Below are 27,031 nucleotides of genomic sequence, written 5' to 3' on the forward strand. Positions count from 1 at the left end.
CAATATATAACATGGGCCTTAAACATCACTAATTCATACAACAATATATAAAATGGACCTGGAACATCTCTAATCTCTACAGCAATGGATAACATAGGCCAGCAACAATGTAGAAAATGGGCCTGATGCAACTCTAATCATAGAAACATAGAAACAAGAAAATAGGAGCAAGAGTAGGACATTCGGCCCTTCGGGCCTGCTCCGCAATTCAAAATGATCATGGCTAATCGTCTAACTCAGTATCCTGTTCCCGCTTTTTCCCCATATCCCTTGATTGCTTTGGCATGAAGAAATATATCTATTTCCTTCTAAAATTCATATAATGATTTGGCCTCCACTGCCTTCTGTGGTAGAGAATTCCACAGGTTCACCACGCTCTCTGTGAAGAAACGTTTCCTCGTCTCGGTTCCAAATTGCTCACCCCGTATCCTGAAACTGTGACCGCTGTTTCTGGACTCCCCAGCCATTCGCGAACATCCTCCCTGCATCTAGTCTGTCTAGTCCTTTTAGAATTTTATATGTTTCGATGAGATCACCTCTCATTCTTCTAAACTCGAGTGAATATAGGCCGAGACGACCCAATCTCTCCTCATACGTCAGTCCTGCCATCACAGGAATCAGTCTGGTAAACCTTGGTTGCACTCCCTCCATGCCAAGAACATCCATCCTTAGATGAGGAGACCAAAACTGCACACATGCTCCAAATGTGGTCTCACCAAGTCCCTGTATAACTGCAATAAGACATCCCTGCTCCTGTACACAAATCCTCTTGCAATGAAGGCCAACATACCATTCGCCTTCCTAACTGCTTGCTGCACTTGAATGTTCGGTTTCAGCGACTGGTGTACAAGGACACCCAGGTCTCGTTGCAGCTCCCCTTTTCCCAATCTAACTCCATTCAGACAATAATCACTGCAAAACTGTACAACAAAGGGTTAAAACGTTTCCAATCCCTACAGTAATGTGTAACATAGGCCTGAAACATCTCCAATCTCTGCAACAGTGTATAACTTACACCTGAAATATATCTAATTTCTACATCAATGTGTAACATAGGCCTGGAACATCTCTAATCTCTACAACAATGTGTAACATTGTCTTGACGCATCTGTAATCACTACAAAAATGTATATCTTAGGTATAAAACATTTATAATCTCGTCGTCAAAGTATGAAATAGGGCTGGCACATCTCTAATCTCAACAACAATATGTACCATAAACCAGAAACATCTCTAATCTCGGAAAGGATGTCCGATATAGTTCTGAAACGTCTGTAAACTCTACAACAATGTATAACATCGGCCTGAAACATCTCTAATCTCCAGAACAATCTGTAAAATAAGCCCGAAACATCTGTGATCTTTGCAACAATGTATAACATGGCCCTGTCACTTTTATATGTTGTAATACTATGTAACACATTGTTGTCGAGATGAGAGATGATTCAGGCCTATCTTATACATTGTTGAAGAGATTAGATATGTTTCAGGCCTATGTTATCCAATGATTCAGAGATTGGAGATGTTTCAGGCCTATGTTAGACATTTTCAGAGATTAGAAATGTTTCCAGGCTATGTTATAGATTGTTTTAGAGCTTAGAGATGTTTGAGGCACATGTTACACATGTTTGTATGGGTTACAGATGTTTCAGGCCAATGTTACACATTATTGTAGAGATTGAAGTTGTTTCAAGCCTGCTTTAGACATTGTAGTAGAGATAAGACATCTATCAGGCTGACGCTGTACATTGCAATAGCGATTACAGACGTTGCAGGCCTGTGTTACACGATATATTCATAACATGTTTCAGGCCTATATTACACATTCTTGTAGAGATTAGAAATGTTTCTAGCTCATGTGATACATTGTCGTTGGGATTGCAGATGTTTCAGGCCAATGTTACACATTTTTCTGGAAATTAGTGATATTTCAGTCACATGTTGCAAACATTACAGATGTTTCTGACCTATGTTACAGGTTGTTGCAGAGGTTAGAATTGTTTCATGCCTATGTTATACATTGTTGCAGAGATTGAAGGTATTTCAGGCTTAAGTTAGGCCTTGTTGCAGAGATTTGAAATCTCTGCCTTCTATCTCTGTTATGCATTGTTGGCGAGACTAGATATGTTTCAACCTTATGTTATTCATTGTTCTTTTGATGACAGATGTTTCAGGTCCATGTTATACATTGTTGTGAAGATTACAATGTTTCATGTCTATGTTGCTAATCTTTGCAATGAGCTGAGGTGTTTCAGGCCTATGTTACAGATTGTTGCAGAGATGAGAGATGTTTCAGGTTGATGATAGAAACTGTTGTTGAGATCAGAAGTGTTTCAGCCCGATTTTTGCATTGACGTAGAGATTGGACATGTTTCAGGCCTATTTTATACATTGTTGTGGAGATTAGGTGTATTTCAGGCTGATGTTATACTTTGTTGTTGAGATTAGCGACCCTTCAAATTTATCATGTGAATTGTTGTAGAGATTAGTGATGTTTCAGGCCGACGATATACCTTGTTGTAAACATTACACATGTTTCAAGCCTATATTACACATTGCTGTGGAGATTGGACATATTTCAGGCTTATGCTGTGCATTGTTATAGCGATTACAGATGTTTCCTGCCTATGTTACACGTTGTTGTAGCGATTGCAGATGTTTCCGGCCTATGTTACCCATTTTCTAGAAATTAGAGTTGTTTCAGGTCTATTATATACATTGTAGTAGAGGTTAGAAATGTATCAGGCATATGTACACATTGTTGCGGAGATTAGAGATGTTCCAGACCCATTGTGGTAGAGATTAGAGATGTGGTTACTCATTGTGGTAAAGATTAGAGACTTTTCGGGCCCATGATACACATTGTTGCAGCGATTACAGATGTTTCTGGCCCATGTTATACATTGCTGCGAAGATTGATGATGTTTCAGGTCAATGTTGCACATTTCTGTAATTAATAGATGTGCTTCAGGCTTACCTTACACTTGTTGCAGAGATCATATATGATCCGGCCCTGTTGCAGAATATTGCAGAGATTAGAAATGTTTCACGTCTATTTCATATATTGTTGCAGTGACAACAACTTTTTGTTGAGATTTCTGTAATGAATAGAGACTTCTCAGGTCGCACATTGGTGTAGCGATTGCAGATGTTCCAGGCCTTTGTTACATAATGTTGTAGCGATGACAGAAGTTTCAAGCCCATGTCACACATTTTTGCAATGAATACACGTGTTTCTGTCCTACCAGGTCTTGGGGACCTCAAGTGGCCACAGGGGTAGAACTGCAACTGAAACCCGCAGCAAAGAGCACACAGCACAGGTAAGCTTTCCCATTCCTTGTCAGAACAGAATCAACACTTCCCTTAGGGCCTGAACTTGCAGGTTAAAGTGAGTCCCGTGGGAAATAGTGGGCAGTTGAAACTCCGGTCATTGAGATACATCTCCTTGGAAAATGAGTGTCTAAATGGCGTAGAAGCACAAAGAGTCTAAGGAATATAGATTCATAAATCATTAAATGTGGCAATTCTACAACGACAACAACTTTCATTGATACAGTGCCTTTAACTCTGCGTTACCAAACAAAATTTGATGTAATTTTATAATGAATTCTGAAAAGCCGAGTTGCAGCACTCAAAGCAAACTTCAACAAGAGTCTGGGTGTCACAGAGAGTCTAATCTTCGGCCGCTATGGATCTGAAGTTCTTACTTAAAATGAATGTTGGGTTTTCAAACACAGTCCTTGCTGAGAGGTTGGATTTGTGCCAAACCGGGCCTTAAATGGGCAGACCGGCTGTCACGTGTCGATCAAGAACATCCAAAAACATCTTTAAAACCACTCTCTCAATCACTGAGGGAGAAGGAAATATGCCGTTATACTGATAGGATTAGATGAAGTCAGTTGGGACGAGGCTCGTGTGGAGCATAAACACCGGCATAGATCAGTTGGGCCGAATGGCCTGTTTCTGTGCTGAACATTCTGTGTAATTCTATGTTATTCCTTCCTTCTGCTTGGCTTCGTTCTTCGAGGGGATGCGAATTCGACAATGTTGAAAACGAAGAGTCAACTTCTGTAAGTAAACTTCAATGGGAGATCCTCTCTCGCCAGACAGACTGAAGTCTGAGTTAGAAATGGCAGGGTGTAAAACACATTCGGAAGATGTTACATCCTGTGTCGGAAACGACCGCGGCAGGACTCGAGCCGAAAATCTTCTAATAACAACACGATTGATACGGAACTCAAACGCCTTGTCTATTAGGCCGCGTGGCCACTGACTAGGGAATAAATATATTGGAGAGAATTCTGAGCAGTTTCAGGGCCAGTGATCTCCAGGGGGAAAAGATGAAAGAAAGTTAACAGGTTTTTAAAAAATGGAAAAATCCGCTCCGAACAGGGTTAGAATCTGCCCGAGGAAACCCCAGTGGATTTTGAATTCAACGACCTGAACCTATCGGCCATCGTAGCTGAAATCACACAGACACTCAAAGAGAACATTGCAGTGCTGGAGAGAGAGGATGTCCTGGACGGGTCAGGGAGTTAAGAAATAAAAGAGGTGCCATTACACTACTGGGTCTATTCTATCGGCCACCAACCAGTGGGAAGGATATAGAGGAGCATATTTGCAGGGAAATCACAGAGAGGTGCAAAAGCCATAGAGCAGAGATAAATGATGGACTTCAACCAACCTAATGTCGACTGGGGTAGTAATAATATATGCGGCACAGAGGGGGAGGAATTTTTGAAATTTATTCAGGACAACTTTCTTATCGAGTACATTTTCAGCCCAACTATGAAGGAGGCATTGCTGGACTTGGTTCCATGGAATGAGGTGGGCCAAGTGGGGCAAGTGTCAGTGGAGGAGCATTTAGGGAGCAGCGATCATAGGTTTAGAATAGCTAAGGAAAAGGACACAGACAACTCTAAAGTGCAAATACTCAATTGGAGGAGGGTCAATTTCAATGGATGAGAACAGATCTGGCCTGGGTAAATTGGAATCAAAGATTGGCAGGCAAAACTGTAATTGAACAGTGGGCGGCCTTTAAGGATAAGATGGTTCGGGTACAATCTCGGCACATTCCCTCCAGGCAGAAAGGTAGGGCAATTAAAGCCAGAGCTCCCTGGCTGACATAAGTTTGAGAGTAAAATGAAACGTAAAAAAGGAGCACATGACAGATGTCAGGTTGATAAAACAAGTGAGAACCAAGCAGAATATAGAAAGTTCAGAGGGGAAGTGAAAATGGAAATAAGTGGGTGAAAGAGAGAGACAGAGCATGAGAATAGACTGGCGGCAAACATAAAAGGGAATCCAAAAATCGACTGCAGGCATGTAAACAGTTAACAGGTAGTACGACGAGGGGTGGGGCCGATTAGTTACCATAAAGGAGATCTACTCATGGGCAGAAGGTGCATTAGAGATTTATTGATTGATTCCAGTGATGAGGGACTTTAGTTACGTGGATAGACTGGAGAAGCTGGGATTGTTCTTCTTGGAACAGAGACAGTTGCGAGGATATTTGATGGAGGTATTCAAAATCATGAAGGGTCCAGATAGAGAGAAACTGGCGTAAGGGTCAAGAACCAGAGGAGATAGATTTAAGGTGATTTGCAAAAGAACTAAAAGTGACATGAGGATTTTTTTTTTACTCAGTGAATGTTTCGGATCAGCAATGCACTGCCCGAGGGGGTCATGGAGACAAATTCCATCATGGCCTTGAAAAGGGAACTGGAAATGTAATTTAAAGGAAAAAATGCAGGGCTACGGGGAAAGGTCGGCGGAGTGGGACTAGCTGGATTGCTCACTCCATCAAACTCTCTCTTTGCCCCCCTCTCCAACTATCTCTCTTTCTCTGTCTAACTCTTCTCTGCTCTCTCTCTGTCACTCTTTGTGTCATTTTTGTATTTTTCTCTCTCACTGTCTTCCCGTTTGTTCCCTCCCTGCTCTGTGTCTCTCTTTGTCTCTCTATCTCTCGCTATCTGTCTCTCTCTATCTTTCTCTCACTCTCTCCTTTCATTTTCTGGTGATCATTACAGATTTGTTTCGTCAACCTGCACAGTCTTTGTCTGTCTCTCTGTGTCTCTTTCCCCTTCCCCCTACAGACTCTCTCTGTCTCTTTCTCTCGGTTCCTTTGTCTCTCTCTGTCTCTCTCTCTGTCCCATTTTCTTTCTGTCACTCTCTCTCTCTCTCTCTCTCAATTGGCTTCTCGCTTTGTCTCGTTATGTATCTTTGTATGTCTCTCTGTCTATCTCTCTCTCTCTCTGTCTCTGTCTCTCTATATGACTCCATCTCTGACTCTCTCCTCTATTTCTCTCTCTGCCTCTCTGTGTCTCTCTGCCCCTCCGTGTCTCTCTCTCTCTGTAGTTTTATCTTTTACCGTCTCTCTATCTCTCTATGTCTCTCCGTCTCTTTATCTCTCTCCCGGACCTCCCTCTCCGACTGTCGCTCTCCTTCACCCCAGCCCCTCACTCTCCCTCTCTTTCTACCTCTCTTTCTGTCTAACTCTCTCTGTCACTCTGTGTTTGTGTGTTCATCACTCTCTCGGTCTTTTTCCATCTCTCTGCCTCTTCCTCTACCTCTCGCTTCCCCTTCCCCGGCTAGGGAATCGAGAAACTAGACAGGGTAGGTGCTGAGAGGTTGTTTCCATTGGCTGGAGAGTTTCGAATTAGGGGCATAGTCGCAGGATAACTGGTCGGCCATTTAAAACGGAGCTGAGGAGGAATTTCTTCACTCAGAGGGTAGTGAACCTTTGCATTCTCTCCCACAGAGGGCTGTGGATGATCAGTCGTTGAGGAGTTGAGGTAGAAGATCTGCCATGATCTGATTGAATGGCGCATCAGGCTCGAGGGACCGAATAGCCGACTCCAGCTGCTATTTCTTATCTTCTTATGATCTTACATTCTCTACCTCTCTCTCTACCACCACCTCCCTCTGTCTCTGTCTACCCCCCTCTCTCTCTCTCTGTCTCCGTGTGTGTATGTCTGTCTCTTTATCTTTCTTTCTCTTTCTCACCTTCTATCTCTCCACCCCTCTCCTTTCTGTCTGTCAGTCTCTCTCTCTCTCTCTCTCTCTCCCACTCCGTGTCAGCAGTGACTCCTGCTGGAAAGTGCGTTCGGTGCTGACAACGAGTGTCCCCTGCAGAGATAAGGTCCTTGGTATGAAGTTTCAGTTCGGCAGCCTGGGTCCGTGGAGCCCGTCCCTCAGCGACAGTCGGTATGTGTATGGCGTGGGAGGAGGGATAAAGGAAAGATCAATTTCACGTGTATCACTAATGTTACCTGAGGAACTGTGAAATGTAAACTTAGCTGCATTTCACCAGCAGTCCAGTGGGCGGGAGCGGGAATATTTTAGACAAAGGTACCATCTTCTGGTAGCACGAAGTATTACACCGCAGCGTTTGATGAGTCTGAAAGCACAGGAAGAGGGCATTCAGCCCATCGTGCCTGTGTCGGCTCTTTAAAAGAGTTATCCAATTAGTCCCACTCCCCTGCTCATTCCACATAGCAATGCAACTTTCTCCCCTTCAACTATTTATCCAATTCCCTTTTAAAAGTCACCAATGAATCTGCTTCCTCCGCCCTTTCGTGCAGTGCATTCCAGAACAAAACAACTCGGTGCACAAACGAAAATCCTCATCATCTCCACTCTCTGGTTCTTTGGCCAATTATCTTAAATCTGTGTCCTCTGGTTAGCGGCCTTCCTGCCAGTTGAAATAATTTCTCCTTCTGAACTGCAGCAAAACACCTTTTAAATCTGAAGACCACCAATAAATCTCCCATTAACCTTTTCTGCTCCAATGAGAACAATTCCAATTTCTCTAGTCTCTCCGCGTAGCTGAGCTGCCTCATTCCTGGATCTATACCAGTCAATCTCATTTGCACCATCTCCAAGGCCTTGACATTCTTCCTAAAGTGTGGTGCCCAAGAATTGGACACAGTGCTACAGCCGCGGTCTCACCCAGTCATTTATAAAGGTGTTGTTTAGGGACAGGAGGAGGCCATTTAACCCCTCGAATCTGCTCCGCCATTCAATAAGATCATGGCTGATCTGTGACCTAACTCCATACGCCCTCTTTAGCCCCATATCCCTTAATCCCTAAGGTTAACAAAAATCTATCAATCTCAGGTTTGAAATTAACAATTGAGCTGGCATCAACTGCTGTATATGGAAGAGGGTTCCAAACTTCGTCCAGCCTTTGCGTGTAGAAATGTTTCCTAACTTCACTCCTGAAAATCATGGCTCTAATTTTTAGTCTGTGTCCCCTAGTCCCAGACTCGCCAACCAGCGGAAATAGTTTCCCTCCATCTACCCGATCAGTTCCCGTTAATATCTTGAAAATGTCGATCAAATCACTTCTTAGTCTTCTAAATTCCAAGGCATACAATCCCTGATTGCGCAATGTCTCCTCGTAATTTAACCATTGGAGTCCAGGTATAATTCGAGTAAATCAACGCTGCACTCCCTCTAAGGCCAATATATCTTTCCTTCGTGCGGACCAGAGAAGTGAATACTGTATTCAGGAGTGGTCCAACCGGGGTTTTGTACATTTGTAGCATAACTTCTACCACATGTAGTCTAGTCCACTGGATATAAAGGCCACAATTTCCAAGAGCCCTTTGATTATTTTCTGTACCTGTCCATGACATTTCAATAATCTACATATAAAGTCTCTTTGGCCCTTCCCTGTTTAGAGCTTTTCACCATTTAGAAAGTACTCTGATCGATCCTTTTTAGGTCCAAAGTTGATGACCTCACACTTGCTTGCATTGAAATCCATTTGCCACAGTTTTGTCCATTCACTTAATCTGTGAATATCTCTCTGTAGTTTTTTGCTTCCAGCTACACTGCTGACAATGCTGCCTGTCTTTGTGTCATCGAGAAAATTTGTATATGCCGCTCTCTATCCCGTTATCTAAGTCGTTAATAAATACAGTGAATAGTAGAGGCCCCAATAGAGATCACTGTGAGACACCACGAGTCACATCCGGCCAAATTGAATAACTGCTCATTATCCCAAAGATACGGAGCAGAGGGAAAATCCCGAGATATTTCGATGAGAAACTGTTGAACAAATTTGAAGGAAAAATCACATGCAGTTTTCAGGTGAAAGAAAGATTTGAATTTTAAAGCCACTTTCACGTCCTCAGGACGTCCCAAAGCGCTTTATCGCCAATGAAGGTAGTCACTGTTGTAATGGAGGAAATGCGGCAGCCAATTTGCACAGAGCAAGGTCCCACAAACAGCAATGTGAGAATGATCAGATAATCTGTTTTTAGTGATGTTGGTTGAGGGATACATATTGTCCCAGGACACCAGGGTGAACTCCCCCTGCTCTTCCTCCAACGGTGGTCGTGGAATCTTTTATGTCCACTTGAGAGGACAAATGGGGCCTCGGTTTAACGTCTCATCTGAAAGATGGCACCCAGGACAGTTAGGCACTCCCTCGCTACTGGCACCGGGAGTGCCAACCTAGATCATGGGCTTAAGTCTCTGGATTGGGAAATGAACCCACGACCTACTGACTCAGAGGTGATAGAACTACAAACTGAGCTCGGTGAAAGGGCAGGATATAATTGGAGGCAGTGAAGATTCAATCTGCATTTTCAAGTCATCCATTCTCTCCTTACTCCCATTGAACTGGTCAGTGTCCTGTGAATTTGAACATGGGCATATAAAGAATAAGAAACACTAGAACAAGTATTTTCAAATTAAATGATAGAGATCGATTGCCACAAGTTGTTTTAAATGATGGATATCGTGTGTAAAAATGGCTGCTTTCGATAACAAGAATGTCATTTTAAATAAGTAAAAACTGCTTTAATAAATATATGGTTTTAAATGATTCATCCACTGCTTGAAGTTATATTTGCTACCTTAGATTATATACATGTTGTTTGGATTTATAGGGAGGCCATTTGATTCATACTTAATATTTTAAATTATACAATAGCTGATTTGAAATATAAAAATAAAACATTAAATTGTTTGCTGTTTATACTTAATGAAAAACTCTGTAATATTGATATACAGGGCACGGGGATGGGCGCCAGGATGTAGCATTAGAAATGAGAAACAATGTCCACACAGAATTGGGAGAGACTAGAGTAAGAAATAATACATTATTAGGTGGGATTAGACTAAGAGAGAATACGAGAAGGTCTAAGGTAGGTTTAGAGTGCCTGTGTGTAAACGCACCAATCAAGGTAAATAAGGTTGGTGAGCTGCAGACGCAAATAGCCACGTGGTAATATGGTGTTGTGGCGATAACAGAGACCTGGCTCATAAAAGGGCAGGATTGGGTACTAAATATTCGTGGATACAAGGTGTTCATGAAAGGTCGTGAACGAACAAAATGACACGGGGGCGGGGCGCTGGTGGCAGTATTAATGAAGGAGAATATTGCAGTGCTGGAGAGAGAGGATGTCCTTGAGGGGTCAAGGATAAAATCTGTTTGGTTAGAGTTAAGAAACAATAGAGGTGCTATTAGACTACTCGGTGTATTCTATAGGCCACCGTATTTTGGGAACGATATAGAGGATCAAATGTGCAGGGGAATTACAGAGAGGAGCAAAAACTACGGAGTAATGATAACTGGGGACTTCAACTATCCTAACATAGACTGGGATAGTAATAGTGTGAAGGGCAAAGAGGGGGAGGAATTATTTAAGTGTGTTTCCGAGAATTTCCCTGATCACTATGTTTCTGGACCAACGAGGAAGGAGGCATTGCTGGATCTGGTTCTGGGCAATCAGGTGGAGCAAGTGGAACAAATGTCAGTGGGGGCACATTTAGGGAACAGTGATCATAATATCCTAAGGTTTAGATTATTGATGGAAAAGGACAAGGAACAGTCTGGAGTAAAAATCCTGAATGGGAAGTGGGCCAATTTTGGTGAGTTGAGAGCGGATCTGGCCCTGGGAAATTGGAATCAACGATTGGCAGGATAAACTGTTATCGAACAATGGGCAGCCTTTAAAGAGGAGTTGGTTCGGGTACAGACTATGTACATTCCCACAAGGGGGAAAGGTAGGGCAACCAAAGCCAGAGCTCCCTGGATGACGAGGAGAGGCTATATAAACTAAATGGTACAATACTGAAGGGGGTGCAGGTGGAGGGAGACCTGGGGGTATATGTGGACAAATCTTTGAAGTTAACAGATAGGTTGAGAAAGCGCTTAAAAAAGCATACGGGATCTAGGGCTTTATAAATAGAGGCATAGAGTACAACAGCAAGGAAGTTATTTTCAACCGTTATAAAACACTGGTTCCGCCGCAGCTGGAGCATTGTGTCTAATCCTGGGCACCGCACTTTTAGAAGGATGTGAAGGCCTTAGAGAGGATGCAGAAACCATGTACTAGAATGGTTCCAGGGATGAGGGGACTTCAGTTCCGTTGATCGGCTGGAGAAGCTGGGATTGTTCTCCTGAGAGTAGAGAAGGGTGAGGGGAGATTTTACGTGTTCAAAATCATGAAGGGTTTACATAAAGTAAGTAAAGAGAAACTGTTCCGATTGGCCGGAAGAGTCGAGAAACAAACGACACAGATTTTAGGCGACTGGCAAAAGAACCGAAGGCGACATGAGGAACAACTCTTTACACAGCGAGTAGTTATGATCTGGAATGTCCTGTCTGAAAAAGTGGTGGAAGCAGATTAAATCGTGGCTTTGAAAAAGGAATTGTATAAATAGTTGACTGGATAAAACGAACAGGGTTACGAGGATAGAGCAGGGGAATGGAACTAAATCGATTGCTCTTACAAAGAGCAGGCACGGGCACGATGGGCGAAATGGTCTCCTTCTCTGCTGTAACCATTCGTTGATTCTGTGATTCTATATCTATAATCGACAATAACTTGCATTTATATAGCACATTTAACGTAGTAAAACGTCCCAAGTCGCATCACAGGAACATTATCAAACACAGTTTGACACTGAGACACATAAGGAGGCATTCGGACAGTTAACTAAAAGCTTGGTCAAAGAGGTAGATTTAAGTAACGTCTTAAAAGAGGAGACAGAGGTAGAGAGGCGGAGCGGTTTAGGGAGGGAATTCCAGAGCTTACGGCCTAGGCAGCTGAAGGTGCGGCCGCCAGTAGTGGAGCGATGAAAATCGGGAATGCACAAGAGGCAAGAATTTGAGGAGTGCAGAGTTCTCGGGGTGGCGGGTGATGTAGGGCTGGAGGAGAATGAAGAGAGAGGGAGGGGCGAGGCCATGGACGGATTTAACTCGAGGATGGGGAATTTAAATTCGAGGCATTGACGGACCATTATTCAATATGCTTCATACTTCTCCACATTAAGCGGCATCTGCCACCTGTCAATCCATTCACCAAACCATCAATGTCCTCCTGAACTGATTTAAATTTCCGTCACTGGTTGTCAAATCTCCTAATTTTGTGTCATCAGCAAATGTTCCAATTGTGCTCCAGATTCCCAAATCCGAATAGTCGATATGTACGGAGCGGAGAGGTGGGCCCAGCACCGACCCCGAGGATAATCACTTCCACCTCTCTTCCATTGGAACATAGTAAATTAGGAACGTAGGAACAAGAGTAGACCATTCAACTCCTCGAGCTAGTTTCGATCAATTCGATCCTGGCTGATCCGAATCTTAACTCCGTCTACCCACATTGCTTCCATAACTCATAATACCCGTGCCTAACAAAAGTCTATAAATCTCAGTTTTGGAATTTTCAATTGATCCCCAGCCTCAACAGCTTTTGGGGGCGAGAGTTCCACATTTACACTGCCCTTTGTGTGAAGAAGTTCGATCTGACTTCACCGCTGAACGGCCTGGGTCTAATTTGAAGGTTATTCCCGTTGTTCAGCACTTCCCCACCAGAGGAAACAATTCCTCTCTATCATCTTATACACTTTAATCAGATCTTCTATTCGAATTAGAATCTTCTATTCTCAAGGGAATGACAGCATTTAAAGAAATCTTCGGATTGATCGTTTTTTAGGTCCAAAATGGAAGATATCAGACGTAACTTCTTTGAAGTCATCTGCCACAGTTTTGCCCACTCACATTATCTACAAATGTCTCTTTGTAATTTTCTGCTCCCATGTACACGACATGCGATGCCATCAATCCATGTGTCATTTGCAAACTTGGGAAAATGGCTCTCTATTGTGTTATCCATGTCAACAATAAATATACTGAATATTTGAAGCCTCAGTGCTAATCTATGTGGGTTCAGGTGTTCGGGAAGGGGATCAAGGTGTGGGGAACTGCTTAAAGGGTGGGAAGGGAATGGGAGGGTTTCAGAGGGTTGGAAAGAGATTCATGTGTTTGGGAAGGGATCATGGAATCTTGGGCAGCGGAATGGGTTTATTGGGTGTGCAGGTGTTCAAGAGGAGGGGAAGGGGTCGAGAGTATTGGAAATGGTTCATGATGTGGGGCAGGGTTTCAGAGGGAGGGAAGGGGTTCAGGGAATGGGATGTGGTTCAGGGGATGGTAATGAGTTAAGGAAGATGCTCAGGTGGTCTAAATCATATCAGCGGGTAGAAAGGGGTTGAGGGGATGGGAAGGGGTTTAGGGGAGGAGAAGCGGTTGAGTGTATCGAGAATTGGATCATGGGGTTGAAAGGAGCTTCAGGGGATGGGAAGGGGTTCGTTGTGAGAGTAAGGAATTCAGAGTGTGGGAAGGGCTTCAGGGGATGAGAAGCTGTTCAGGGAACTCATTCAGTGTTTGGGAAAGGGCTTGAGGGAATGGGAAGGGGTTTATGGGCTGGTGAATGTGTTCAGGTGGTTGGAAGGAGCCGAAGGGCGATGCTGGTTGCCTCCCGGGGTTTGAATCCCAACTCCAGCTCCTTTCAGTGCCGGTCACCATTGGAGGGCGGCGGTATCGCCAATTTGAGCAGCTGGTTGGACGGATGCGGCGATGGCGACCACGCCTTCCCACAATCCAGCGCGCGGAGAAAATCCCCGATCGAACCACAGCTCTGGCCACGCTGCACTCTGGGAGATGGCGTCACATGACCACATGACACCTCAACCGGTCGCTCGGCTGCGGGGCAGCATGCGGAGCCCAGCTGCTCCCAGAGGTGGATACGTTGAGCTGGCATCGACGTGGCGAGCTTACTTCTGGGAAAGGACAAAATGTCGGTTGCGGAGTGGGCGTGGCAACAGCCTTGGAGGCGGCCATTTTGGGTCATCATTGTCTTACGCGGCGAGGTCACTTCCTGTGAGTCGCACCGAGGCCAGAGCCCCTCCCCCCTCTCACTGTCTGCAAACCTCCATTTTGCCCAATATCTGGGGAACGCTTTGCTTCTCTCACAGAAGGGGATTAAGAATAATGTTGAAGAGCTTCAAAAGGGTTTAAAAGGAGACTAATGTTATAAAGGGGGTTAAAAAGACGGTTAAACGGGGTTAAATTTGTTATTGGTTGAAATGGTATTAAAGAGGTTAAAAAGAGGTCAAAATAAGTTAAAAGATTAAAAAGGGGGTTAAACTTTTAAAAGGGGGTTGGAGGAAAAAACGTGGTTCAAGAGGTTAAAAGGTTTAAACAGGACAGTTGTAAGCGGTTTAAGGAGGTTAAATTATTAAACGGGCGGTACATGTGTTTAAAAGAGGTTAGGAGAGAGACTGTGAGCTCGGTGAGAAAGAGATGGGTTTCAAAAGGAACCACAGTGGGAGAGTTTGGAGAAAGACAGTCTCTCAAAAAAATGGGTTTAAAAAGGGGCCAAAATGACTTAAATAGTCGGGTTTAAAAATGAGGTTTAAAAGGGATTAAAAGGGGTTTAATGAAGTTTCAAATGATAAGTTAAAGTGGATTTAATAAGGGGGGATAAAAGTGGTAAAAAAAGGAGGTTTAAAAAGAGGGTTCAGGGGGCCGATTGAACCTTGTCTTATTTGCGATTCTATATATTAATTCTGGACCAGTGTGCGATGCTCATTTTCTCTCGTGCTCTGTCTGAGATTGTGTCACACCTTTACTCTGTTTCTGTTTAATTCTCTCCCCCTCTGTCTCTCCAACTCTCTCATCTATCCCGCTCTATTTCTCACCACTTCTTTCACTGTGTGCCTCTCTCTCTCCCTCTCACTTTGGTACGGTCTTTCCCCTCACTCTTTGCCGAGGAGGGAATGCCATCGCCTGGTCCATTCCCACCAATCCAGTCATCGTCAGAGAATCAACTGCAATGGCTTCTCTTCCCGCTCCCGCACCTTTACCCCCGGAATCCCGCATTGCTCTCTCCTTGGCCCCCGCCTATTTCTCCTCCACATGCTGCGCCTCACCGAGATCATCCGAAAACACAACGTCAGGTTCCAGACGGCCTGTGGCGATCCAGCGCTCGTCGGGATGTCGCTTTTTGATTCTTCGATGTCGGCTGTTCCTCTCATTGTGAAGTAGACTTCACCCAGCGCTGGATTGTTCACACTCCAATATTGAACGTTAGCTCCGATCAGACCGTCGTGAGACAGCTTATTTTCACACCACTGATGATGTGTTGTTGAAAAAGCAATCCTGCTCAGTCCGGGAGGAACCAGTTCAGGCTGCTGACGAGACCCAGCTCCACATCCCCACCACCTCTCCCGACCCCTCCATTGCCTCTAATTTGTCAGGCTGCTTCTCCGTCATCCAGCATTGGATGAAAAGAAATTTCCTCGAATTAAACGTAGGGAAAACCGAAGCCGTTGTGTTCGGTCCCTGCCACGAACTCCATTCCCTGGACACTGACTCCATCCCTCTCCCTGGCCAATGTGTGAGGCTGAACCACACCGTTCACAATCTGAGCTCCCTATTTGACTCTGAGATGAACTTCTGACCCCATATCCTCTCCGTCACCAAGACCGCCTACTTCCACCTCCTTAACATCGCCCATCTCCACCCCTGTCTCAGCTCATCTGCTGCTGAAACCATCATCCATGCCTTTGTTACCTCCAGACTCAACTACTTCAATGCTCTCCCGGCCGGCCTCCACCCTTGCACCCTCTGCAAACTTGAGCTCATCCAAAACTCTGTTGCCGTAATTCTCACTCGAATCAAGTCCCGTTTTCCCATCACCCCTCTGTGTTCGCTGATGGACATTCGCTCCCGATTCAGCAACCCCTCATTTTTAAATTTTCATCCTTGCCTTCAAATCCATTTACGGCCTCGCCCCACCTTATCTCTGTAACCTCCACCAGCCAGACAACCCTTCGAGATCTCTGCGCCCTTCCAATTCTGGCCTCTTGCCATCCCCCGCTTTTCATCGCCCCACCAAGGCGGCCATGCCTTCAGCTGCCTGACCTCTGAATTGCCCTCGCTAAACCTTTCAGCCTCTCAACCTTCTTTTCCCCCTTTAAAACGCTCCTTAAAACTTACCTCTTCACGATTAATTTGGTCACTTGTCCTAATATTTCCTTCGGCGGCTCGGTGTCAAATTTTGTTTGATAATCGCTCCTGTGAAACGCATTAGGACGTTTAACAACGTTAAAGGCGCTGTATAAATGGGAGTTGTTGTTGTTAATATTCACCGATGTCCCTGTCAGGGTGTTAATATTGCTGATATCAGCGGGAGTGTTTTACAGTTCACAGGGTGTCTCTGGCCTTGGGCAATGAAGCACAGAGTGTCTCAGTGAGAGTGTTAATATTAACCCCTGTAATCTATCGGTGTGTTAATATTCATGAGTCATTGGGATTATGTTCGTGTTTACAGGAAGTCTCTGGCAGTGTTTTGGTTGTTACAGGGTGTCTGTTCATCAACGGTAATATTTGCAGGAAGCGTCTGTCAGTTTGTTAACATATCCTGGCAATGTATTAGTATGGAAAGATGTCAGTATTTTCGTACTTGCTGCGTGTATCTGTGAGACTTGTTAATGTTTACAGAGTTTTTCCTTGAATCTGTTAATGTTTACAGTATTTCTGTGATTATATTAATATTTACAGGTCTTTCAGTGAGTATGTTATTATTTACAACTAGTTTCTGTGAATCTGTTCTTTACAGGTTGTATCTGTGAGACGGTTATTATTTACAGGAAGTTTCTGTGAGTGCATTAATGCTTATAAGGTCTTTCTGTGACACTTGATATTTACAGGGTGCTTCTGTGGGACAGTTAATATTTTTAGGGTGTTTCTTTGAAACTGTTAATGTTTCCAGGTGGTTTCTGTGAATGTTAATATTTACAGGGTGTTTCTGAGAATGTTAATATTTATATGGTGTTTCTGTGAAACTTTTAATGATTACATGTTGTTTCTGTGAATGTTAATATTTACAGGGTGTTTCTCTGAGACGGAATTTATTTACAGGGCCATTCTGTGCGACTGTGAAAGTTTACAGCGTGTTTCCTTGAGTCTGTTAATGTTTACCGGGTGTTTCTTGTAAATGTTCACTTGTTGTCTATTTAATTTGGCTGATATTCAAAGGAGTCTTCCGTCATGTTACTGAACATTTAATTGATAATTTCCTTCAATAATTTAAAACACCTTCCACCGATTGGACAGACCCACAATGTCTCGACAGGAAGCAGTCGTGAACTTCCCGGCCACATTCAAGAACCACCGCAGGGACCTCAGAGGTTGTGATCGTCCCCAAACCTCCATTCAAATTGGGAACCGATGATCGCATTTTGGACTGGTTCAGTGTCATAGCCGATTGACCCCAATATCTCGATATCACAGACCCCGGGGGCGGAGCGGGTAGAACAGAATATGAAAGAGGATTGAGTTCTGATGCTGGGAATTCTTCCGTTCTTCTCATCATTTAATGATGTTAACAATCAGAGAAAAGGGATATTTCAGCATATTCTTCAACTGCTCTCTGAATTTAGTCTGGGTTACAGCATAAATACAAGTGTTTGTGCAGCAACTCAGGAGCTGGAGCATGAATCCCAGTTCCATGAGAAAGATCGGTGGAATTACAATCGGACCTATGAAATCCAACACCCGCATCCATATAGAATACAACATAAACATCGCCCATAACAGCATGAAATTCCCCGAGATGACGAACAGTAAAATAATGGACTTCCTTCGACTCGTAATTTCTGGGTCACTGGGACTCTCTTCGCTGCTGTGGTCCCGGAGTCTCCTGCGGGCTCTGTTGGCCACGACAATGTGTCTGACGATTAAAACATTGAGCAGCAGAATCAGAACAAATGCGACCCCCGGGGTTAGAATATAATGAAGGAGTTCGATTGCTCCCCATGCCCGGGAATATTTAACACGACCTTCTACAGCACAAAAAAAGGGAATGTTGCCAAGAGTATACCCACGCGATAACATAAAGTACCAGGTGATGTTCTTTAAACAGCTCAGCACAGTCACTGTTCCCAGAACCACAGCCGCCGTTTTCTCGGTGCAATATTTAGTTTTCAGTTTCTGGCAACAAATGGCCACAAATCGATCAAAGGTGAAAGTGACGGTGAACCAGACAGAACAGTCTGTCGCTGCATAAAGCAGGACGGCGTGGATATTACACACGGGGATGTCGGTCAGGAAATGAAATTGTTCGTAATATGCAGTCGGAACCTGTCTCAATATCAGATCGATGATAACGACCAGTAGATCCGCCGCTGCCATGGCCACCAGGTACCGAGTGACACATTTGGAGAGGCCGCACTTTCCTCGGGACAGGATCACAATCGTCACTAAGTTAACTGTAAGGAAGGGAAATAAACAGGGAAATTATACATCAGGCTGGGAGCAAAAGCAGCAGTTTGATGAAGTTCGGGGTGAAATTTGTTGATTTGTTACTGCATCCAGTGATGGATCTGATCGTTATACTTGTGATACGGCTTTCAACTGGAGACAGAGTTTAAATATAATAATAGTGATTGGACTGGGAAATAGAGAAACAAACAGGGATTTCTGCTGGAATCAGGAGTGGATTGAGAACTAAATAAAAGAACGGAATTAAATTACACATGAAAGATAATCGGTTTCCAATGAATCACATCCCCCTGTAAATATTGATAGAGCCTTTGATCCACGTGTAAATATTAATACAATCTGTGATTCCAAAGTAAACTTTGTCATAATCTGTGGACCCACTTGTCAAATTCGTACCGTCACTTTAACTCTTGTCGATATGGCCACAGATTCTCGGCGCCACGATAAACATTCGGGAATTCCATAGATCCAACTTTAATTATTGGTAAATTCTCCGGATCCCGTGTTAATGTGGTATAGTCCCTGAAAGTTTGTTACAGTCACTAATTCCCCAATTAATGTTGATCTTTCCATTCAGTCTCCAGACCGTGTCAGTCTGGATAAGGGTCAATGGACAGTGTCAATATTTCATGCAGTAAAATAATCTTAGAGCACACAAGAAGGACACTGGGCCCACCGTGCCCGTGCCGGCTCTTTTATAGAGTCACCCAGTTAGTCCCACTCCCCTGCCCTTTCCGTATAACCCTGAAAATGTTTCCTTTACAAGTATATGTCCAATTACCTTTTGAAAGCTACTGTTGAATCTTCTTCCAACACCTTTCAGACAATGCATTCCAGATCATAACAAGTCGCTGCATAAAAAAAAAATCTCCTCATCTCCCCCTGCTTCATTTCCCAATGATCTTAAATCCGTTCCTTTGGTTACCGACCCTTCTGCCAGTGGATACAGTTTCTACTTTTTTAATCTCTCAAAACCCCTCATTATTTTGAACACCTTTATTAAATCTCCCCATGGCTTTTTTCTGCTCTAAGTGAACAATCCCAGCTTCTCTAGTCTCTCCACATAATGAAACCCTTCATCCCTGCTACCATTTTAGCAAATGGCCTCTGCACTCTTTCTTTGACTAACTTTCTAAAGTATGGTTCCCAGAATTGGGCGCAATACTCCAGCTGAGGCCGAACGAAGCAGTGGCAGAGCGTTTACATATTCAGGCAGACGCCAGAATGCGTCAGTGTTTACATGCATGGGTGAGTCAATATTTACAGGGTTACCAGGGAGCGTGCCCATTCAGGCAAACCCCGTTTGCGTTGATATTCTACAGATTCTGTAACAATAATTCAATGCAAACCTAGGACACAGGACCAGGAGTGGGCCATTCAGCCGCTCGATTCTGTTCACCATCCAATTAGTTCATGGCTGATCTGCATCTCAACACCTTTTAAACCCCTTTTGATCCATATAATTTGTTAATAAACAAAAGGCTATCGATTTCATTCTCGAAAATGTCAATTGATCCAATACACACAGCCGTTTGGGGAAGAGTGTTCAAGGTTTCCACTACCCGTTGGGTCAAAAAGTGCCTCCTGATTTCGCTGCGAAATGGAATAATTTGCCCTCTACTTTTGGTATCCCCCAGAATAGAAAAAAATTGTCGGAATCTACGCGATTCAATCCATTTATGACTTTAAACACGTCGATTAGATAACTTTTGAGATTTTAAACTGAAGGTAATACAAAAAAGTTTATGCATCCCACAAGTACTGACACGCACAAAGGAACATCCAGTAAAGAGTGAGAATCACTTGAGAATAACGTATAATTACTGACACACAAATAGAAAGATCCAGCAAATACTGACACTAAATTAAAAACAATCTGTAAATACTGACACTCAGCTAAGAGCATCCTGTAAATACTGATACTCAGCGAGAGACATCCCACAAATACTGATACTCAACCATGAACATCCTGTAAATACCGACAGACACCTCGGAACATCCCATGAATACTGACACTCAACCAGGCACATCCTGTAAATACTGACACTCACTCAGGAAAATTGTGTAAATAATGATACTCACCTAGGAACATCCTGTAAATACTGACACTCATATGGGAACATCCTGTAATTACTGACACTCACCCAAGAACATCCTCTAAATACTGACATTCACCTCGTAACAATCTATAAATACTGACACTCACCTAGCATCATCCTGTAAATACTGACACTCAGCTAGGAACATCGTCTAAATACTGACACTCACCTAGTAACATCCTGTGAATACTGACACTAACCGAGGAACATCCTGTAAATACTGACAGTCAAACAGTAAATTCCTGTAAACACTGACACTCAGCTTGGAACATCGTCTAAATACTGACACTGACCTAGGAACAATCTATAAATACTGACACTCACCTAGTAACGTCCTGTAAATACTGACACTCAGATAGGAACAATCTATCAATACTGACACTCACCTAGGAACATCCTGTAAATACTGACACCCAGGTAGGAACATCCTGTAAATACTGACACTCACTCAGAAAAATCCTGTAAAAACTGTAAATCATCACGCACTCAGGAACATCCTATAAATACTAACACTCACTCATCAACATCCTGTAAAATATGACACTCAATAAGCAACTTCCTGTAAATAATGACACTCGCCCAGGAACATCCTGTAAATAATGACACTCGCCCAGGAACATCCTGTAAATACTGACACTAATCCAGGAACATTCTGTAAATACTAACACTCCAACAGGAACATTCTTGAAATACTGACACTCACCCAGGAACAGCTTGCAAATCCTTACGCTCAATAAGGAACATCCTGAAAAAAATGACACTCACCGAGGAACACCCTGTAAATACTGACACTCACCCAGGAAGATCATGTAAATACTGACACTCCCCTCGGAACAGCCTGTAAATACTTACGCTCACTAAGGAACATCCTGAAAAAACTGACACTCACCGAGGAACATCCTGTAAATACTGACACTCAAACAGGAACATCGTCTAAATACTGAAACTCACCAACGAACAATCTATAAATACTGACACTCAGGAGCATCCTGTAAATGCTGACACTCACGCACGAACTTCCTCTAAATACTGGACCCACAGAGTATTATCCCATCAATGATGACATTCACTCAGAAATATCCTGTAAATACAGATACTCACCAGGTACATCCAGCAAATACTGACACTCACCCAGGCACATCATGTGAATACTGACAATCACTAAGGAACATTCTGTAAATACAGACTCTCACTCAGGATCAACCTGTAAATATGGGCACTCATTCAGGAATATATTGTAAATACTGACACTCAATCAGAAAAATCCTGTAATTACTGACAATGACTCCGGAACCTTCTGAAAATAGTGACACTCACTCAGGATAATCCAATAAATAATGACTCTCAGGCAGGATCATCCTGAAAATAGTGTCACTCACTCAGGATCATCCTGTAAATACTGACACTCAGTCAGGATCATCCTGTAAACAGTGGCACTCACTCAGGGACTTCCTGTAAATAATGACTCTCAGTCAGGATCATCCTGTAAATAGTGGCACTCACTCAGGGACATCCTGTAAATACTGACACTCAATCAGAAAAAATCCTGTCAATGCTGCGACTCATAGAGGAAAATCCAGTAAATACTGACACACAATCAGGAACACCCTGTAAATAATGGCATTGACCCAGGAATAATCTGCAAATACTGACACTCACCCAGGAGCAACCTACAAATAATGGCACTCACTCAGAAACATCCTGTAAATATTGACACTCACTCAGTAACATGCTTTAAATACTGAAACAAATTCAGGAACATCCAATAACCACTGACAGTCACTCAGGAACAACCTGTAAATGCTGACACTCCACAAGGACATTCCGTTAATAGTGAAACTCTCAGGAAAACCCTGTAAATACTGACACTTATCCAAGAACAATGTTGACAATGTTGACAATGAGCCTGGAATGATCTGTGAATAATAACACTCACTCAGGGATATCCGGTAGATACTGACACTCACTTAGGAACATCCTGTAAATGTTGACACTCACTCAGGAACATTGTGTAAATAAAGACACTCACTCAGGATGCTCCTTGAAACATTGACACACACTCACGAACATCCTATAAATGCTGACACTCACCTGGTACATCCTGTGAATAAAACATCAAGCAGGAAGATCATGTAAATACTGACACTCACCCAGGAACATCCTGTAAATACTGACACTCACAAAGGAACACCATGTACATACTGACACTCACTCATGAACATCGTGTCAATACTGACCCTCACAGAGGAACATCCTGCAAATACTGACATTAACCTGGTTCATCCTGTAAATAACGATACTCACCCAGGAAGATCCTGTGAATTCTGACACTCACACAGGAACATCCTGTAACACAGAAATGCACTCAGGGACAACCTGCAAATACTGCTACTGACTCAAGGGCTTTTCTGTAAATACTCTCACTTACTCGGGACGTCGGGTTAAGACAGACGCTCATTCTGGAACATCGTGTAAATACTGACAGTCGTAAGGATCATCCTGCAAATTACGTCACTGAACCAGGAACATCCTGTAATAACTGAGAATCACTTAGGAACATCCTGTAAGCAAAGACACTCACTCAGGAACATCCTCCAAATACAGACACTCACTCAAGAACATCCTGTAAATACTGACACACACTCAGGAACATCCTGTAAATGCTGGCATTCGCCCAGGGTCATCATCTAAATAAAGACGCTCACCCAGGAACATGCTGTAAATATAAACATCATGCAGGAAGATCCTGTAAGCACTGGCACTCACACAGGAACATTCTGCAAATATAGAAACTCGCTCAGGAAAAAGCAGCAAATACTGACACTGACCAAGGAATAATCCGTAAATAATGACACTCACTCAGGAACATCCTGTAAATACTGGCACTCACTCAGGAACATCCTGTAAAAACTGACAGTGAACCAGGAATAAACTGTAAATACTGACATTCAGCCTGGAAAATCCTGTCAATACTGACATACACTCTGGAACATACTGTAAATACTGAAACTCATACAAGTACATTCAGTTAATACTCACACTCTCTCGGGAAAAACCTGTCAATTCTGACAGTAACCCAGGAACAACCTGTAAATACTGATAATGACACAGGAATGATCTGTAAATAATGACACTCACTCAGGAATATCCTGTAAATACTGACACTCACACAGGTACATCCTGTAAGCATTGATAGTCATCCAGGAACATCGTGTAAATACTGGCACTGACTCCTTTAAATACTCACACTCACACAACAACACTCTGTAATATTGACACTTACCCAGGAACATTCTCTAAATACTAACACTCACTCAGGAACATCCTGTAAATATTGACATTCACTCAGAAATTTCCTCTAAATACGGACACCCTCACAGCTACATCCTGTAAATAGTAACACTCCATACGGTACTTCCTGTAATTACTGAGACTCATGCAGGAAAATCCAGTGAATAATATCACTCGCCCAGGGACATGCTTCAATTACTGGCACTCATGCAGGAACATTCGTTAAATACTGACCATTACGAAAGAACATCCTGTAAATACTGATACTCACTGAGAAACATCCTATAAATCCTGGAACTCGCCTACGAACATCCCACGAATACTGAAACGCAACTCGCATCATGCTGTATACACTGACATACTCCCAGACCCTGTGTATATAGTGGCATACTCCCAGACGCTGTGTATATAGTGACATACTCCCAGACCCTGTGTATATTCTGACATACTCCAAGACCTTGTCTATATAGTGACATGCTTCCTGTACTATTTATTAATAATTACATTCTCCGAGGATTCTATGGCATCTCTGAGACACTCCAAGGTTCAGAACTTGATTTTAAACATTTCCGGGGACTCCCTGCGAAACTTGTCTCACTGTACGAACCCCTGTAAATTCTCATCCACTCCGAAAACATTCTGTAATTACTGACAACTTCAATTACACTACTTGTGAATTTTGACACAATCCCAGGGATTATATATCAATATTGACACTCTGTCCGGGACACACTGTAAATACTGACACACCCCAAGGGCCCTCTTAAAGCAACCTCGCACTCAGGCACCCGATCATAGAGCTTCACTCCCAGGGACCCATGTTGAATTAAATCTCACACCCAGAAGACCTGCTTAAATACATCTCCCATCCTCGAAACCCCAGAAAGTAATTGAGGCTCAGCAGGCGACCCTGGAATTATATCTTCCATCCCGAAAACCCCATATCTATATCGAGACTTACCAAGAGACCCTCGAATTAAAACTTCCATCCCGAAAAAACCCATATAGATTTAGAGACTTAACAGGAGACCCTGTAATTATATCTTCTTTCCCGGAAACCCCATATCGGTGTAACTACTTACCAGGAGACTCCACAATTATATCGCCCTTCCCAGAAACCCCATATCGATATAGAGACTTACCAGGAGAACATGTAATTACATTTACCCTCCCAGAAGATCCATATAAATTATAATGAATGAGCAGGAGTTCCCGCAATTACATCTCCCAACCCAGAAAACCCATATAGATAAAGGGACATGCCAGTAGATATCAGAATTACATCTCCCATTCTGGAACCCGACATAGATATAAAGACTTAGCAGGACATCTCCGCAATTACAAAGACCTAAGAAGAGTGCCCGTAATTAGATCACCCATCCCGGCAACCCCATATCGATATAAAGACTTAACAGGAGACGCATGTAATTACATGTAACATCCCAGAAATCCCCCATAGACATTCAGAATTAGCAGCAGAACACCGTAATTTTATCTCCCATTCCAGAAACCCCATTTTGGTGCAGAGTCTTACGAGGAGACCCCAAAATTACATCGCCCATCCCGGAAAACCCATATTGATATAGAATCTTACGTGGAGTCCCCGTAATTACATCTCCAATCACGGAAAACCCATACAGATATAGGGCCAGACAAATAAATCCTGTAATTATAACTCCCATTCCTGATACCCTATAGAGATTTACAGACATCCAAGGAGACCGAGTTTCCATCCTGGAAACCATATATCGATATAGACTTACCAGGGGATCCCTTAATTGCATTTCCAATCCTGGAAACCCCATATAGATATAATTTCTCAGCAGAAGACCTCCGTAATTATATCTCCCATCGGCGAAACTCCATATCGATATAGAGACTGAAGAGGACAGCCCAGAATTACATCTCCCATCCCGGATAAATCATGTAGCTATGGAGACTTAGAAGGAAAACCCGTAATTACCTTACATCCAGGAAACCGACATAGATATAGAGGTTTACGAGGAGACCCCGTAATGACATCTCCGATCCCGACAATCCCATATGGATATAGAGACTTACCAGGAGACCCCGTAATTACATCACGCATCCTGGAAACACATGCAGATATCAGACTTAGCAGGAGACCCCGTAATTACATCTCGCATTCTGGAAACACAAAAAATGTAGAGACTTACAAGGAGACTCAGTAATTACATCGCGCATCCTGGAAACACATGTAGATGTCGGACTTAGCAGGAGAACCCGTAATTACATCTCGCATCCTGGAAACACATGTAGATAAAGAGACTTACCAGGAGACGCTTAATGACATCTCGCATCCTGGAAACACATGTAGATATAGAGATTTACCAGGAGACCCCGTAATTACATCTCCTTCCCAGAGATCCAATATAGATATAGAAACTTACCAGCAAACATCGTAGTTACACATTGCGTCCCGAATACCCCATATACATATGAAGGCTTTGCAGGAGCTCCAGGAGAAGTGAAGGTGAGGCAGTAAATTACGAGAACAGTAATACAGTGAAAGGTAGTTTTCAAAACTAACAGCTGGATATAGAGGCTTATCAACAATGGCATCATCAGCGAGGAGCAGACAGTAAACGGGAAGAACAGTATTACAGTGAAACACGTGTTATAGAATTAATAGCTGATATAGAAGTTCCCAGGGACACCGACAGCAGCGAGGAGGGAATTGTAAATGACAAGAATAATAATACAGTGAAACCTGTTTTATAGAGTTAATAGGTGAATATAGAGAATAACCAGGAACACTAACTGCAGAAAGGAGGGGATGGTAGCTCACAAGAAATGTAATACGGTAAAACGTGGGACATATAAATAATAGCTCGATATAGAACTCACCACGATCTCCAAAATCAGCGAACTGGAAGCAATAAATGAGAGGAACTGGCGTACAGTTAATCGTGGATTATAGAATCGATAGGTTAATATGGAGAATTACCAGGTGCAGCAACCACAGCAAGGATGGGGAAGTAAATGAGAAGAACAGGAATACAGTTAAACATGGTTTAGGGAATTAATAATATAAAAT

General features: G+C 43.1%; 1 long non-coding RNA gene across 2 annotated transcripts in view; it reads left to right on the forward strand.

Annotated features, from left to right (window-relative positions):
- The window catches only part of LOC137315161 (uncharacterized), a 69,532-nt gene extending 51,772 nt beyond the window's left edge, over positions 1–17,760 (forward strand). The window contains exons 3-4 of one of the 2 annotated variants that reach the window (XR_010961336.1): positions 3,249–3,320; positions 17,417–17,760. This is a non-coding gene — a long non-coding RNA (uncharacterized lncRNA). Of the gene's footprint in view, positions 1–3,248; positions 3,321–6,760; positions 6,967–17,416 lie in introns of those variants that run through there. The other variant, XR_010961335.1, reaches the window with a different exon arrangement.
- The last annotated feature ends 9,271 nt before the right edge of the window (positions 17,761–27,031 follow it).

Source organism: Heptranchias perlo, unplaced genomic scaffold (assembly GCF_035084215.1).
Source record: "Heptranchias perlo isolate sHepPer1 unplaced genomic scaffold, sHepPer1.hap1 HAP1_SCAFFOLD_54, whole genome shotgun sequence".
In the NCBI taxonomy this organism is placed as follows: Eukaryota; Metazoa; Chordata; class Chondrichthyes; order Hexanchiformes; family Hexanchidae; genus Heptranchias; species Heptranchias perlo.